At 43.1% G+C, this 18,230-nt stretch overlaps 1 protein-coding gene across 1 annotated transcript in view; it reads right to left on the reverse strand.

Annotated features, from left to right (window-relative positions):
* TACR3 (tachykinin receptor 3) overlaps window positions 1–18,230 on the reverse strand; it is a 63,165-nt gene that overhangs the window by 17,158 nt on the left and 27,777 nt on the right. The gene's annotated exons all lie outside the window — the stretch shown is intronic.

Here is an 18,230-nt window from a genome sequence, read left to right on the forward strand (position 1 = left end):
ATGGTGCATGAGCCTTGGGCTGGCCCTTGGCACAGGCAGGCATTTTACCTCTAGAGAACTCTAATGGGCACAAATGGAAATTAAATATGAACGGATAGGTAAATCAATCAATCTAGGACATGCAGGTAAGCAGAAAGCACATTTCAGCTCTAGAAACAGGGCTCTCATCATGCGACCTCTAACAATGGGAAGTATTCCCTTAGAATGAAAAGTAGCCTGCATAGCTTGGTACTCCTGGAAACCTGCAGGCACCATGACTGGGGAGTGGTCATAAAGGCCTTCTTCATTTATTCACTAAATTGAATTAAGTGGCTGCTTTTATAAGAAAGCCCTTTTCCCAGTAAAGTTATACAGTAAGACACCACTTTAGATAATTACTGTGTTTCTTTATCATTTATTATATGAAAATGTCCAGGGGAAAAAAGTGCTAAACATTTAATAGAAGAGCTACTCTTTTTCTGTCCTGATGTGAACAAAACTGTGTTGCCTAGGATAAAGGCAGCACTTGTCTCTAACAGCACTTTTTCAGAATCCATGGCTTAATGCAGCTTGCAAAGTAGTTAGACCTCATCTTTTATTTCTCTCATAATTGTGCATTTGCAAAGGTAGTAACATCTTTTCTTCAAAAAGTTGAAGCAAAGGGGTTCATTACTGCAGAAACAAAACAAAAACACACCCATAAAGCATGTGTTCGGCGTTTCATTTAAATTGAGTTTGAAGTAAATTAATGTCAATGATGTTGGAGTTTTACTTATTGTATTTGAAGTGCTCGGCTTCTTATTCTGATTCAGTAAGGCAGTTGTCTTTTTGGCTCGCGCATCCCCAGGGTGAAGACCGGAAGACCTGCCGCAGGCGTGCTGCAGACAGAAGAAGACCGGAAGACTTACCACAGGTGGGCCCCCGGAGAGGAACACCAGCCGTGGATGTGCAGAGCTGCCGCCGAAGGAAAAAAATGGTGGAGTGCCATCTGACGGCACTCCTGGTGCCATGCACCGCCTGGGGTGTGCGCACCCCAGTTTGGAGACCAGCCAGGTGTCCCTATCTTAGTGGTAAGTAGAGTACTGCATCACACTGGTGCAAGAATCCCCAATAGAGCTGGCCCATCCACTAATGGCCAGATTTTGCCAACTTGCCAACATTAGTTTGAGTGATTAGTATTCCCATATGGTGACTTGTGGAGTATGGTACAACCCAACTTGAGGAAGGGTGGTAGGATCTAGCTCCAAGAGGGCCTGATCCAAAGCCTATAGAAGTCAGTGAGTCCTTTCATTGATTTCAGTGGGTATTGGATCTGTCCCAGAAAGCAAATACAACAGCATCTTGGATGGGTACAGAAAGTGCAACAAACTCAGTTGAGGGATCAGTCAAGGATTATGCCAGGACTGGAATTGTACTGGCTTCTGTGCCTGGCACATAGGAGAAAGTCTGCTTGTAATCTCTCCCCGCCTGTGCAGGGCCATGTTTGAGCACAATCTAGCTCAGAGATCGGCAACCTTTGGCATGCGGCATGCCAGGGTAAGCCCCCTAGTGGGCCAGGCTGGTTTGTTTACTGGCTGCGTCCGCAGGTTCAGCTGATCTCGGCTCCCACTGGCCGCGGTTCACTGCTCCAGGCCAATGGCGGCTGCAGGGAGCGGCGCGGGCTGAGGGATGTGCTGGCCGCAGCTTCCTGCAGCCCTGATTGGCCTGGAGCTGTGAACCGCGGTCAGTGGGAGCCGCGATCGACTGAACCTGTGGATGCAGCAGGTAAACAAACTGGCCCAGCCCGCCAGGGGGCTTACCCTGGTGGGCCACGTGCCAAAGGTTGTCGATCCCTGATCTAGCCCATACTGAGTTTCACTTCATATGGGATATGGGTTCCGTCTATAGCCCCACCACAGTTAGGGAATCCCATTGCAGCAAAGCCATCCACTATGACCTGCACATTTCCCAGGGTCACTACCCTTGATATCAGCAGATCTTTGATTGCGTGGGCTACTTGCATCACAGCAGCCCCCACAGTAGATTTGCCCACTCCAAATTGATTCCCAACTGACCAGTAGCTGTCTGGCGTTGCAAGCTTCCACAGGGCTATCGCCACTCGCTTCTCAACTGTGAGGGCTGCTCTCATCTTGGTATTCATGCGCTTCAGGGCAGGGGAAAGCAAGTCACAAAGTTCCATGAAAGTGCCCTTACACATGCGAAAGTTTCGCAGCCACTGGGAATCGTCCCAGACCTGCAACACTATGCGGTCCCACCAGTCTGTGCTTGTTTCCCGAGCCCAGAATCGGCGTTCCACAGCATGAACCTGCCCCATTAGCACCATGATGCATGCATTGGCAGGGCCCATGCTTTCAGAGAAATCTGTGTCCATGTCCTGATCACTCACGGGACCGCGCTGACGTCGCCTCCTCGCCCGGTATCGCTTTGCCAGGTTCTGGTGCTGCATATACTGCTGGATAATGCGTGTGGTGGTTAATGTGCTCCTAATTGCCAAAATGAGCTCAGCGGCCTCCATGCTTGCCTTGGTATGGCGTCCGCACAGAAAAAAGGCGCGGAACGATTGTCTGCCGTTGCTCTGACGGAGGGAGGGGCGACTGACAACACGGCTTACAGGGTTGGCTTCAGGGAGCTAAAATCAACAAAGGGTGTGCCTGTACATCAAGGAGTATTTCAGGCAGGACTGCACGGAGGGTTCCAATAAGAAATGGTGCACCTAAGTTATCGTTGTTATTGGAACAAGGAGGTTAGCCTGGCCTCTGATTGATGCATGGCTAGATTTACCTCGCTGCACCTTCTCTGTGAGTGACTGCAGTGTGATCTAGACAGGGGAGGAGGCAAATGAGTACAAAACAAATCTGGTCTATTTCTTGTTCTGACCCACTCCATCTATCTTTTAGATATTTGGCTGGCAGCAGACGGTGCAGAAGGACTGCATGCCATCCACATCTCATGGCTGCTTGGCAGAAGATGGTACAGTACGACTGCTAGCCATCTTCATCTCTTGCCTGCCTGGCATAAGATGGTACAATACGACTGCTAGCAATCCTCATCTCTTGCCTGCCTGGCAGAAGATGGTACAGTACGACTGCTAGCAGTCCGTATCGCCTGCCCGCTCACCATAAGACGGTTCAATAGGACTGCAGGACTAAAGAGAATGACCTGGTCAAGTCACTCCAAATTTAGTCCCTGCGCCCATGTCTGCCCAGGCGCTCCCAGCCGACGTGGCCAGGAGCACCTCGGACACGACGAGGACGACTACCAATCGTATTGCACCGTCTGCTGCCAGAAGGCAATGGGTTGCTGCTACTGTGCAGCAAAGCCATACCGCGTCTGCCAGCACCCAGGAGACATAGGGTGACGGTTACCTGAGCTGGCTCCATGCTTGCTGTGGTATGGTGTCTGCACAGGTAACTCATGAAAAAAGGCGCGAAACGATTGTCTGCCCTTGCTTTCACGGAGGGAGGGAGGGAACGGGGGCCTGACGACACGTACCCAGAACCACCCGCGACAATGTTTTAGCCCCATCAGAGTGCTCCATTGTGAGTGCTCTGGACAGCACTCTCAGATGCCCGATTGTTTGCCATTGCTCTGACGCTGGGAGGGGCGCTTACAGGGTTGGCTTCAGGGAGCTAAAATCAACAAAGGGGGTGGCTTTACATCAAGGAGTATTTCAGGCAGGACTTCACGGAGGGTTGCAATAAGAAATGGTGCACCTAAGTTATTGTCCTTATTGGAACAAGGAGGTTAGCCTGGCCTCTGATTGATACATGGCTAGATTTACCTCGCTGCACCTTCTCTGTAAGTGACTGCAGTGTGATCTAGAAGAATGAGTCCCCTAGACAGGGGAGGGGGGGAAGCAAATGAGTACAAAACAAATCTGGTCTATTTCTTGTTTTGATCCACTCCATCTATCTTTTACATCTTTGGCTGGCAGCAGACGGTGCAGAAGGACTGCATGCCATCCACATCTCATGGCTGCTCGGCAGAAGATGGTACAGTACAACTGCTAGCAGTCCGTATCGCCTGCCCGCTCACCATAAGACGGTTCAATAGGACTGACTGCAGGACTAAAGAGAATGACCTGCTCAAGTCACTCCAAATTTAGTCCCTGCGCCCATGTCTGCCCAGGCGCTCCTGATCGACCTCACAGAGGCGACCAGGAGCACCTCAGACATGACGATGACGGCTACCAGTCGTACTGTACCGTCTGCTGCCACAAGGCAAGGGGTTGCTGCTACTGTGTAGCAATGCCGTACCGCGTCTGCCAGCACCCAGGAGACATAGGGTGACGGTTACCTGAGCGGGCTCCATGCTTGCCGTGGTATGGCGTCTGCACAGGTAACTCAGGAAAAAAGGCGCGAAATGATTGTCTGCCCTTGCTTTCACGGGGGGAGGGAGGGAACGGGGGCCTGACGATATGTACCCAGAACCACCCGCGACAATGTTTTAGCCCCATCAGGCATTGGGATCTCAACCCAGAATTCCAATGGGCAGCGGAGACTGCGGGAACTGTGGGATAGCTACCCACAGTGCAACGCTCCGGAAGTCGACGCTTGCCTCGGTACTGTGGAAGCGCTCCGCTGAGTTAATGCACTTAATGCACTTAGAGCATTTTCTGTGGGGACACACACACTCGAATATATAAAACCGATTTCTAAAAAACCGACTTCTATAAATTCGACCTAATTTTGTAGTGTAGACATACCCTTGGACTCTCTCTCTCTCTTTGTCCTACATCCAGGCTATGTTAAAATCTTACAGATTCTTTCTGTATTAACATATCTAAGATATCCTATCCATCCAAACAGTTAAACCTTGTCCAAGATCTCAGTTACTGCAGCATTCTTTTCTCTGGCCAGGTCACATGCAGTCTTGCCCTGCTTGTATCCATTCAGAATGCTGCTTGCAAATTTTCTTAGCCCATTGTTTTGATCATGTTGTCCCTCTCTTAGCATCCTCCTTCTTCTCTATTCATCAAACATAGGCTACTTGTCTTTACTTACAAGGCCCTTCAGGACCTATCACCATTCAATTTGTCATCTCTGATTCAGTAACAAGTGAGACTCCTGTCTCTAATAAGACCATGATGCCAGTCGCCATTGCTCACTTATTAAATCAAACAAGCACGTCTGTTTTTTCTCCCATGCTGCCCCTCAACATCTCCACAAGCTCCACCTAAACATCTACAAAACTAATACATTATCCTCCTTAAAACTCTCCAGTGCCATGATGTGTACAAAAAACTTGACAGTGGTTAGGCTGCTGCTGTGCTGAGACCCTTACTTGTCATGCTAATCAGTTTTGTTTCATAGGGTTTCCTTGTACTCCCCCATTTGTATGTGTCCATCTGTGTTGTCCCTCGTCTTGGACTGTAAGTGCTTTGGAGCAGGGACTACCACTTTGTTCTGTGTTTTTACAGCATCTAGCATGGTGGGATACTGGTCCATGGCAAGGGATCCTAAGTGCTACCATACTGGTGCTACTGCTAATTTAGCAGTCTCGACGGATAGGCTAAAGGCCCTGAAGAAAACCTGCAGCAGAGTTCTGTGTGGCTTGAAAGCATCTCTCTCTCTCACCAACAGAAATTGATCCAGTGAAAGAGATGACCTCACCCACCTTGTCTCTCTAATATCCTGAGGCCAGTATGGCTACAACAACACTGCACAGGCTAAAGGTGACAGTCACATCCTGCAGAGTTTGCTCAAAACTTCTGCAGCACAGGAGCACGTAGCTCCCCTCTTACTCATGGTGGTCCTTTCTGCTTAGGAAAACATAGAGGGCTATGTGGGGAAGCGTGTACTGCTGCTTACTATGCTGCACCTGTTCTGTGGATAAACAGCAGACTCCAGGTTTCCAGAAGTGTCAAGTGGTACATTTTAGGAGCAGAACATTCACACTGATATAGAAAGGATCAGCCAAGCCTGAGTTCATTTACTTCCTCTGCAGGAAGGCAATAGTTATGGATAAATTCTAAAATTCATTGCCAAAAAGGTCTGTCAGGTGCAAGGGACAGATATATTAGGAGAAGAAAATGATGCCTGATAGCCTATGAAAACGAGAAAGGATTAATCCCATCCTTTGAAAAATCTAAACCTGTACAATTATCCTAAAATATTTTGGTATGAGTATATTAATTTTGGTTTCTTTTAACAAATTCTAAGGAAATAATTTCCCATTCTCTCGTGTCTCATTTTTTTTCCTGGGCAATTACTGAGTACATGAAGAATGAAACAATAAAACCAACAGTATGATGCATAACAGTGAGCTGCCTTTACAGTGGGTATTAGGTCCATTTAAACTTTATATACAATATGATGGAAAGGATTTAATAAGTTATTTTAAACACTTTAAAAGAACTTTCTCAGAGTAGGAACCATACAGCCTCATGTCATTTTAGGCTTGGGCCATTTTATCATTATGAGTAGTAAGGTTATTCATGGAACCTCAATAAAGTTCAAGTTAATGGTATTCAGGAACACCTGAATAGAGTTGTATATCTTGATACTGTATTTGTGTTTACAGTTCTCATGTTTTTAATGCCTTAAGGGAGCCAATTGTTGGGCAAAAATAACAGGATATCTGTTTTTATCATATCTTCACCATCTGGGAATTGTGCTCATGGTATTTTGGCCCTTAGTCATTAAAAAAGCTTGTGATGAACATAAAAAAAAATAAACACAAAGTTCCCTGGGCTGCAGTGTATACCACACACTGGTGCTGAAATGGTTAATTGGAGCTGGACCATTCAGTGAGGCCACCAGGTTGTACCTGGAGATTGGGCTCTGCTCAATGAAATATAAGTGCCAGCTGGTTGCTATAAAGAAAAGAAGCCCAGAGTAGAAGGAGGTGAAGTCAAGTGGGAGTTGCGGGGAGAGAGAGAGAGAGAGCACGGTGGAGGGAAAAAACTCTGAAGTCCCTCTCTTGGCAGTAGAGTCCTGCAGGGTTGAAAAGGAAGCCCAGGGGAAGAGTTAGCCTCGGGATCCTCTCCTGAGTGGAGATCTCTGGCAAGAGGCCAGGAGACAAACAGAGAAGGCATTGGGAGTCCCTGCCTTGAAAGGAGGGTAAACCCTGATTGGCTCTGGAGCATGAGGAGAATACAAGTACATAGTGGGCCTAGGATGGGGCTCTGTGAAAAGCCAATATACTGACTAAGGTAGGAAGAAGCCCAACGAAGAAGCAGGATTGGTCTGAATAGATGACATTGCTTGCTTATTATAGATTCCCTGGGCTGGAACCCAGTGGAGAGAGAGGGCCTGGGTTCTCCTACAGGCCCACTCAGAATGGTGGTGTGAAGACACCAGGGGCAAAAGGACTAGTAAGTTTGGAATTGGACTTGGTGTGAGGCTGTTGAACTCTATTACCTGGGGGAGTGACTATAAGTGACCTGGCTGGAAGGATGAGTCACAGAATCATAGAAATATAGGGCTGGAAGGGACCTCAAGAAGTCATTGAGACCAACCTTCTGTGCTGAGGCAGGACTAAGTAAACTTAGACCATCCCTGCCAGGTATTTGTCTAACCCATTCTTAAAGATCCTGCAATGATGGGGATTTCACAACCCCGCCTTTGGAAGCCTATTTCAGAACTTAAATACCCTTATAGTTTATATATTAGGAAAAAGTTTCTAACTTAAATCTCCCTCTCTGTAGATGAAGCCCATTACTTCTGCTCCTTTCGATGGACATGGAAAACAATTGATCACCATCCTCTTTATAACAGCCATTACAATATTTGATGACTGATGAGGTCCCCCCTCAGTCATCTTTGCTCAAGATTAAACATGCCTCATTGTTTAACCTTTCCTTATGCCAAGTTCTCTAAACTTTTTTTATAATTTTTGTTCTCTCTCTCCAACGTGTCCACATCTGTCCTAAAGTCTGGATCCTAAAATTGGATACAGTTCTCCAGCTGAGGCCTCACCAGTGGTGAGCAGAACAGGACAATTACCTCCCTGGTCCTACATATAACTGTCATTAATACATGCCAGACCTTTTTCACAAGGGCATCGTATTCACTCAAATTCAATTTGTCATCTGCTTTAAACCCCAACAGCTTTCCAGCAGTACTCCCACCTAGCCAGTTATTACCTATTTTGTAGTTGTGCATTTGACTTTTTCCTTCCTAAGTGAAATACTTTCACTTATCTTTGAATTTCATCTTGTAGAATTCAGACCAGTTCTCCAGATTGTAGAGGTTATTTTGAATTCTAAATCTGTCCTCCAAAGTGCTCACAAGCACTCCCAGCGTGGTGTCACCTGCAAATTTTATAAGCATACTCTCCGTTCCATAATCCAAGTCACTAATGAAGATATTGAATAGTACTGGACCCATCACTGACCCCTGTGGAACCCCACTAGACATGCCCTCCCAGTTTGACAGTGAACCATTTACAATGCTCTTTGAGTATGGTCTTTCACTTAGTTATGCATCCACCTTACAGTAATTTCTTCTAGACCACATTTCTCTGGTTTGCTTATGAGACTGTCATGTGGGACTGTGTTAAAAGCCTTACCAAAATCCAGTTATATCACATCTATTTCTTCCCCCTTATCCACAGGCCAGTAACCCTTTGGCTCTGCACTAATTGTCTTCTTCTCTTTCAAAGTGTTTGTTGGCAGGGAGACCAAAATGCGGAGAGCCTGCTATGCCACAATGAGGCAAGCCAGCAGTGAGTATGCTCTTCAAAAATCCCTGTCCTGTAAACTTTTATTCATGTGAGCTTGCTAACCTGCATGAGAAATCCCATGGAAATTAATGGAGTGTTTGTAAGTCTGGACTGAACACTGGAAACACAGATGAGAAATACTTTATATTGGAAAGATTTTTTTGTTTTGTTTTAAATTTTGATAGAGTAGAACAGACTTACATGAAAGCCTGGGAAATAAGAGATTTGTGACAGGATTCCGAAGCATTCCCCTGTGCCTGAAAAATAAGGAGTTAATAATTCCCCATGTGCTCCTGGGAGGGGCTGTAAAAGTAGCTGCTTTTCCAGACTCAACCCTCCTCACATCCCATTTGATACTTATAGATTCAGGATGTTTGTGGAAGCACTTTCATTGCTAGTCTAATCCCTATAAAGGATTTATGGATGTTGCACTGAACAGTAGAATTTTTATAGGCCTACAATAATCTAAAACATTTTTTCTACTTAAACTTCATGTGTTCATCCAAGTAACATTTTCTAATGTTAGACCAGAAATTGACAAAATGTTTGTAATTATTAATTATGGATCCAATAGAAGAAAATGTACAGTAGTTTGGCTGGGCTCTTTCATAGATCATGTACTGCAGTTAGTGAGGTGTAAATTATTTGAACCCATGGATTATAAAATTGCTTTAATCTAAAAAAGGCTGAAATTCATCCTTGGATGAAAAGAGTTTACTTACTAAATTGGTCCTGGAAGGAATATCCAGTTAGCATTGCCACTGCAGTGACATACCGAGACAGGGCAAAACTGAAACTAATCTGCACTTGAAAGAGCTTGGTTACTGTGAATATGTTATGTTATTGCCACCTACCATGGTGCTATCTCACCAATTTTATTACCTATGCCTCTCTAGTGTAGACAATGCTTTAAAAGGACAGTTCAAGAAGACTGAATTTGTTGACTTACTTCATGGCTTCTGTGTTCATCCATCCTTGGTACTAATTTCACATACCATAAGTCTGAAATTAATTTTCGTTAAGTCCAAAGTTCATTCATCTAGCTTCATTACCCAAGCCACCTGTTCTGCTTGTTCACATTTAGCAAACAAGGCATTGAAGTTTAATGGTCCAATTAATCCCATAATTAATTTTGATGGATGTAATAGGTGGCAGCATGAACTGCCATATAGCCTCAGATTTTGAGGTATGGTCTCTGTCAACCCATCGGAACAAATTCTGTTGTCCACTTTATGCTATGTAGTAAAAATGTCCTTTTTGTAGTTTCTTGTCTTGTAGCTAGGTCTTCTGTTCTTACCAACTCTATTCTTAACAAGTTTTAATATATAGTCACTGACCCTGCTTTCCAGCATGTTGCCCATCTACCATTTAATACTCTTGCTTTATTTGACTGAGATGGTGAGAAGGTTTGAGAATAAGTCTGGCAAATCTTGATAAGGATAATAATACCATCTCATTAATTGCAGCTTTAACCCTTTGACTTTTTCCTTTTCACACCCTATAGGAAGCTGTTCACATAATGAATACTATTATCTTTCCCTGACACATTTTAATAGCAGGCACATCTATTTATCTTCTTTTCTACAGATGGGAAGATTATCTTTTCATGTAAAGATTAGGTGTTACCTTACAGATGATGAAGCTTTTATTTAGAGAAAACATTTTTAATATATTTTTCAGAATAACAAAGGGCTTGTGTCAATGACATCTGTCTGAGATGCAGCATAGGAGGACAAAGCACCAAAAGTGATTTGACTTGAAGCATTGCTTTCCCAAGCAGTATGTTACTTTAGGATTAAAGAGATAGTGGAAAATGCATAAGATCGTGGCATGTGTATGGCTTTGAAGCTTGTCTCTCTCACCAACAGGAGTTGGTCCAGTGAAAGATATAATCTCACCCACCTTCTGTCTCTAATATTCTGGGACCAACATGGCTACAACAACACTGCATACAACTTTTGAGGCTGAGAGTTCCGGAAATAACTTCTGGGTATGGTAGTAGCAGATAAAACAGGAATAGCACAGGTCAAGGCAGGTGACAATCACTTGGCTATAAAACTTTGTAATGATGTGCTAGAAATGCACAATTTAATGTACTTCCAAGAAGGAAATAATTTCTCTCCCCAGTCTACTTAGACAAACTTGAATGGCATATGGACTGGCTCTTAACTGGAGGCAGGATCTAAAGCTTTCAGAGGAAAAAAAATACTAAGAATGCCTGCCACCTAGTTTAAATAGTATGTAAATTATTCTGAAAACAGAAACAGTAGCTGAATGAAGGGAAAGGGTCCTCCTCTGATCAAAAATTGTGAGAGCATGAAAGAAAATGTTGTTTAAGGTTCCAATGATGAGAATTCTAACCCTGAAGTAAAAAGTATGAGAATTCAAGCATGTGAAAACTCTTTAGACTGCTATCTAATGTCCGATAGTAGCACCCCTACTTCTCTTTACTATTTTGTGCAATTCATATAGGATAGAGTGAATGTGTATTACCAATGGATTCTCTGCAGTACTATACAATAGCATTGTATAATGTATATACACAAGCCTTGACACTGTGTCTGGACATGGCAACATGTCATTAGTCTGTGTGTGCTGATAACTTGGACAATCTGCTCTTCCTGTATGGGTTGTGTGGAATGCCAGAGAAAAGCCAAGAATATTTCCTGAGGATTCATTTGTTGAGCTACACTCATAAATACCTTCTCGTTTGTGAATTTGTTAAGGATCACTATCTTAATATTCTTGTTGTGATGGAGAGAGGGCTCAATTCTATACATAAGGTGAGGCTAACAGAATGCTGTCTGGTTACATGTGGAGAAGTGGCTATTTCTTGGTGTGCTTTATTGTCATTTTTAAAATTTATACTCAATATTGTTTTCAGCACATTACTGTAAAGTGTTTGCTTAGGGGTGTCTTAATCTGAGCTTCTAGAGGTTCACTTGAAAAAATATATATTTAAAATTTCTTGAACTTGTCACTCTTTTTTATTCTGGGTGAGTTTTCCAATTTTCACCTCAGTTATTTAACTCTGCCTCAGAAACAAGTAATTCTGTCTTCTTTTTATATTTGGCTTCCCCACAGCGTATGGCTTCTCAAATTCATGTCAAAGATAAGAATCTTGACTTTATTAAATCCAAACAATCAACAAACTATTTGGAGTATCTTTTTCTCTCTAGACAGCAATCTTAGATATCTATGTTCTTGTATTCTGGGCTTCCGTATCACACACACAGTATGTTAATTAATCAAATAGAGGGTTCTCATCTTAGTGGTTATGGCATCTTTCCTCTTGTAACCACTATTTCAATATCTACTTTCCAAATTTGTTCATGTAATTGACACTATTGCACCTGTGTGCTTACCGATTTACTTCCTGGGATACTATGACACAGTGGGAAATGTTATGTATACTTCCAGGTTCATAGGACCACAAACACTTAAACATTTTGGCACAGGCCAAGTCTGGCTTTTATTTATACTGCAATGAAGAAAGAAGTTGAGTTGAGGCTGCGTGTTGACAGCGTCAGGAGAAGAGAGAATGTGGATAGAGTCAAGTGTTGGGGTCATTAAAATTGTCAAAAAACACACGCACAGTGGCGTATCATTATCTTTACCTATTAATTTTATGCTAAAGTTAGAGAAAAGATGAAAAATGCAGAGGTTTGAAGAATAGAATTTCCTATTCTTGGTCTAATCATTGGCCCAAGACTCTTCATCTTATCAAAACAATTTTTGTCACAAAAATGTTGTACCAGAATTGTATTACTATCCTCTCTCACAGAATAGATAGAAGCAAGTTATTACTTTGACCTTTACAGTATATGTTGGCTATTCCCTTTTTATAGTCTCTGTAAAGTTAGAAGAGGAATTGGAATTGATGAACAAATAAAATAAAGAACACTGTAGTAGTTGAAAAGCTAGGGATGAATGTGCATTTTAATGCTCAGGTGATTTTGACACTAAACACTTAATAGTTCCCCATATTTATACACTTATTAAAAGTTTCTTATCTACAGATAATTGGGCCTGGAAATTATTTTCTCATGAAAATGATTATAGAATGAGAGCACAGCTGAGAAACATGAGTCATTCTCATGGCAAAGATTTTAATAAGAAGGAAAAATATCTCCCAAGTCTTGTTCTAAAGTTCAGATTGGGGTTGGGTAAACCTCAAAGGTTGGCCACTGAATTAGATTCAGGGAAGCATCCAAAAGTTCAAATGTGTATGTAGTGGTATCTTGTAGCCCTGTATGTGTTATTTAAAAAAAAAAACATCTCACCCCATTTCCAGTAATTTCTGGTCTTGGCTTGGCCAGAAATAATGCGACAAAAGCCTCTGTTGAAATGTTTCTGTCCTTTCCTCCTAGCTCTGGCTGAAAGAGGAAGCTGAAAGATTCACAAATGGCGAGTGTGGGGAATCCAAGACAAAAGTCAATTCCTAATATCAGGGCAGGGCTTAGTTCAAGTTTTGAGCATAGACAGGACACGTGCTGCTGCAGCTGGTTGGGGGGGTGACGGTGGGGGCCAAGTCCACTGGTCTATAGGTTAATTTGGCCCTGGGATGGAGCATCATGTGGGTGGTGGGTCCTCTTCTGTCTCAGAAATGGATACTCTCTAAAATTCACCCATATTGTCCTGAACTTTTGAAATGCCGTAAAGCTGAGGCTCTCCAAAATACCAGGAATGGTTTTACTCATCTCTAGCTGTAAAGTGATCTTCCTTGATTTCCATGTAATTTGGAAGTTACTTTGAGAAGAATGTGGGTATGTGGTAGTGCTGCATAGAGTCAGACAATGGGAACATCTCCAAAGCTGTTGATAACACCTAAACAACGTATCAAGTTAACCATTTTCTTAGCAAACTTGTAATGACTTCTAAAGAAGTCTTGCAAGTGCTATTCATTAACTGCTAGCATTTTATATGCTTTGCCCACCATTCCCAATAATCAGTACCTCATTGCTTAATGTCAAACTCCCCTAGTGTTGTTGTAGATTTACTCTTCAAAATAAATTGCAATCAGCGCAAGCCCTCCATGTGTTTAGGTAACTAGCCAAGTTTCTCTTCATTTGAATAAAGGCAGAGCTGTAGCTTTTTTTTTTAAATTGAGTTTTGCAGGAAGAACAAAAAAGAACCTACTTTGGAGCCTGATCTATTAATTTGCCTTTGAGTGACAATTACAAATTCATCTTTCCAAATACCAGTTGCCTCAGAAATCATACCTGACAACAGTGTAACTGAAGAGCTGTCTAAGGGCTCCACTGATAACACTGCCGATGCAGTTACTTTACGTCCCATACACTATTAATCCTCTCATTGTACATTTGCAAAGCATGAATTCCGGTACATGCCCATTGTAGGCAGAGAGATAATATGGAGAGGCATAATGAAAAGATGGGCTTGCCATCATGTTAAAAAGCCTTTAATTAATGAAAAGAGAAAAAGGAGTACTTGTGGCCCCTTAGAGACTAACAAATTTATTTAAGCATAAGCTTTTGTGAGCTACAGCTCACTTCATCGGATGCATTCAGTGGAAAATACAGTGGGGAGATTTATATACATAGAGAACATGAAACAATGGGTGTTACCATACACACTGTAACCAGAGTGATCACTTAAGGTGAGCTATTTCCAGCAGGAGAGTGGAAACCTTTTGTAGTGATAATCAAGGTGGGCCACATCCAGCAGTTGACAAGAACGTCTGAGGAACAGTGGGGGGTGGGGGGATAAACATGGGGAAATAGTTTTACTTTGTGTAATGACCCATCCACTCCCAGTCTCTATTCAAGACTAAGTTAATTGTATCCAGTTTGCAATTAATTCCAATTCAGCAGTCTCTCGTTGGAGTCTGTTTCTGAAGTTTTTTTGTTGAAGTATTGCCACTTTTAGGTCTGTAATCGAGTGACCAGAGAGATTGAAGTGTTCTCCAACTGGTTTTTGGATGTTATAATTCTTGACGTCTGATTTGTGTCCATTTATTCTTTCATGTAGAGACTGTCCAGTTTGACCAATGTACATGGCAGAGGGGCATTGCTGGCACATGATGGCATATATCACATTGGTAGATGTGCAGGTGAACGAGCCTCTGATGGTGTGGCTGATGTGATTAGGCCGTATGATGGTGTCCCCTGAATAGATATGTGGACACAGTTGGCCACGGGCTTTGTTGCAAGGATAGGTTCCTGGATTAGTGTTTTTGTTGTGTGGTGTGTGGCTGCTGGAGAGTATTTGCTTCAGGTTGGGGGGCTGTCTGTAAGCAAGGACTGGCCCATCTCCCAAGATCTGTGAGAGTGAGGGATAGTTCTTCAGGATAAGTTGTAGATCCTTGATCATGCACTGGAGAGGTTTTAGTTGGGTGAAGGTGATGGCTAGTGGCGTTCTGTTACTTTCTTTGTTGGGCCTGTCCTGTAGTAGGTGACTTCTGGGAACTCTTCTGGCTCTGTCAATCTGTTTCTTCACTTCAGCAGGTGGGTATTGTAGTTGTAAGAATGCTTGATAGAGATCTTGTAGGTGTTTGTCTCTGTCTGAGGGGTCGGAGCAAATGCGGTTGTATCATAGAGCTTGGCTGTAGACAATGGATCGTGTGGTGTGGTCAGGGTGAAAGCTGGAGGCATGTAGGTAGGAATAGCGGTCAGTAGGTTTCCGGTACAGGGTGGTGTTTGTGTGACCATTGCTTATTAGCACCGTAGTGTCCAGGAAGTGGATCTCTTGTGTGGACTGGTCCAGGCTGAGATTGATGGTGGGATGGAAATTGTTGAAATCATGGTGGAATTCCTCAAGGTCTTCTTTTCCATGGCTCCAGATGATGAAGATGTCATCAATATAGCCCACGTAGAGTAGGGGCATAAGGGGACGAGAGCTAGGAAGCGTTGTTCTAAGTCAGCCATAAAAATGTTGGCATACTGTGGGACCATGTGGGTACCCATAGCAGTGCCACTGATTTGAAGGTATACATTGTCCCCAAATGTGAAATAGTTATGAGTGAAGACAAAGTCACAAAGTTCAGCCACCAGGTTTGCCGTGACATTATTGGGGATACAGTTCCTGACTGCTTGTAATCCATCTTTGTGTAGAATGTTGGTGTAGAGGGCTTCTCCATCCATAGTGGCCAGGATGGTGTTTTTAGGAAGATCACCGATGGATTGTAGTTTCCTCAGAAAGTCAGTGGTGTCTCAAAGATAGCTGGGAGTGCTGGTAGCGTAGGGCCTGAGGAGGGAGTCTACATGCCAATGCCTCAGATGATGGGGCGTCCAGGATTACCAGGTTTATGGATCTTGGATAGCAGATAGAATACCTCAGGTCGGGGTTCCAGAGGTGTGTCTGTGCGGATTTGTTCTTGTGCTTTTTCAGGGAGTTTCTTGAGCAAATGCTGTAGTTTCTTTTGGTAACCCTCAGTGGGATCAGAGGGTAATGGCTTGTAGAAAGTGGTGTTGGAGAGCTGCCTAGCAGCCTCTTGTTCATATTCCGACCTATTCATGACGACGACAGCACCTCCTTTGTCAGCCTTTTAGATTATGATGTCCGAGTTGTTTCTGAGGCTGTGGATGGCATTGTGTTCTGCACGGCTGAGGTTGAGAGACCACACTACATGATCCATTGTCTACAAGTACTCCTTTTCTTTTTGCAAATACAGACTAGCACGGCTGCTACTCTGAAATCTTTAATTAATGAGGCATTTCATGTCTCTTGCATACTTTTAAAGTCCTAAATAGCCATAGTTTTAAAGGATCGAAGGGATGTAATTGGACTATTAGCAACACAAAGTAAATACCAGCTACTCTTTGTGATGAAAGCTAGAAGCTTTGAAAATTGTTCATTTCATTTAGCCACTACTATCAAATGTGCTGAATTTCTTTGATAAAGTGGGAAGGCTTGGCTCCCCGAGTTCAGGAGCTTGCCTTTAATATTTCCTTCCAAACTCCCTTTGGGAAACTGCATTTGTCACACACAGTCATCTCTCAGTTTATCTTCACTGTCAAACCCTTGGCACCGTTCATGGTTTCTTTTTATGACCTAATGAGGAGGTATAGGGAATAAGCCAGCTAATTGCCCAGTAGAGTTTCCACTGCTAGGGTTTTGTAATAAAGTTCATTTTGTAAACATACGAAACTTGTTTTTGGATGGGTGATATTGTGAATGGCAGATTCATTCCTGCTGCCATGGGAGATAAGGACCCTGTTAAAGATCTAAACAGAGCACTATGGAAATGCTTTTTATATTCCTTGAACTGAATCTAAAGCATTTAGCTTCAGGGGGATACAATTAAGTACATTTTCCAGATTTCCTTAATAATTATATTTCACTTAGTTTAAAATTACCATGCCCCCCCTACCCTCCTCCGTTCCCACAAGAATAGAGTTAAGGCAATAACTGGTAAGAGTCTGTTAAAAGATGGTTGCTTGAGCAGGGCCTAACAGTTGCTTCTTTAAGAGATGCTGGCACTTTGCCCTCCAAAAAGGAGCTGTTCAAAGTTCTTTTCAATATTTTCCACAGGGTGTTACTAGTTATTAAGGACATGGGTCCAACTTGCAGGTGGTAGCCTAAACTTCCTTAAGCATCCAGGACTTGGGTGAGTGAAACTGTTTGCAACCTATACACAGAAGACATTGCATTCATCCCACTGTAGGGGGACCATATTTCCCAAAGGGAAAACAGGACACCACAGAGTTAGCCTGAGCCTTCCCCCATTCTCCCAGGTGGGACTAGCCCAAGCCACTTACCTGGGCCCTTCCCACTCCCAACCCTGAGTTGCATTGCTGCTTGTTCCCCCCTCACACCCCACTTTTTCACAAAAGTGGAAATTTGTTCTGTTTGCTCTTGCCATCTGATCAAGACTATATGATGTATTCTGGGCTCAGAAACACTCTTGGTAGCCCTGACATCTCCCTTTCTAGGCCCTCTATTCTAAGGGTGTGATCACTTGTACTGTCTGGGAGCACTTCCTTCTATGTTCCTTTGTATGTTTTTGAAAAAACTGAAGCACCCAAGAATCCATCCTATGGTTTAATGCATACTGCATCAGGACTTTGAGGGTCCCCCCCGCATTATTGTGGAGTGGTAGCAAGCCAGAGTTTTATATGTAGATAGCCAGAAAGCCTGGATGGGTTTAATTAAGGCTAATAGTTATTTACATTAACATAATTTTTGTATTCCAAGGTCACAACTGTCTAAGACACAACACTAACACTAGTAGTGAGCAGAATTTGGTGGTGTCCTCCTATGTGAATTTTAATTGTGATGGAGAGCTTGTGGCAGAGTTGGAATAACTGATTCACGAGTATTTCACAAAGTGTTTTTTGTTCAGTTTGTTATGACTCATGGGATTATGTTCATTATTCACAAATGTTTGGATAACTTTGGGATGACCAGTCAGACTAATTGAGTATGTGCTCACCAAAGCAAGTTAGAGTTCCATCATTGGGCCCAATGTTTGCAAATCCATTTTAAAGAATTTTAGCACAAAAAATGAATAACAGAAGGGCTTATTTATTTGGTTACTATCCTACTTAGAATGTTCTGTCGTCCGCCTAAGAAGCGGAAACAATACAATCTGATCCATGTGACCAATTGCACAACTGAGTGAATTG

Source organism: Lepidochelys kempii, chromosome 4 (assembly GCF_965140285.1).
Source record: "Lepidochelys kempii isolate rLepKem1 chromosome 4, rLepKem1.hap1, whole genome shotgun sequence".
In the NCBI taxonomy this organism is placed as follows: Eukaryota; Metazoa; Chordata; order Testudines; family Cheloniidae; genus Lepidochelys; species Lepidochelys kempii.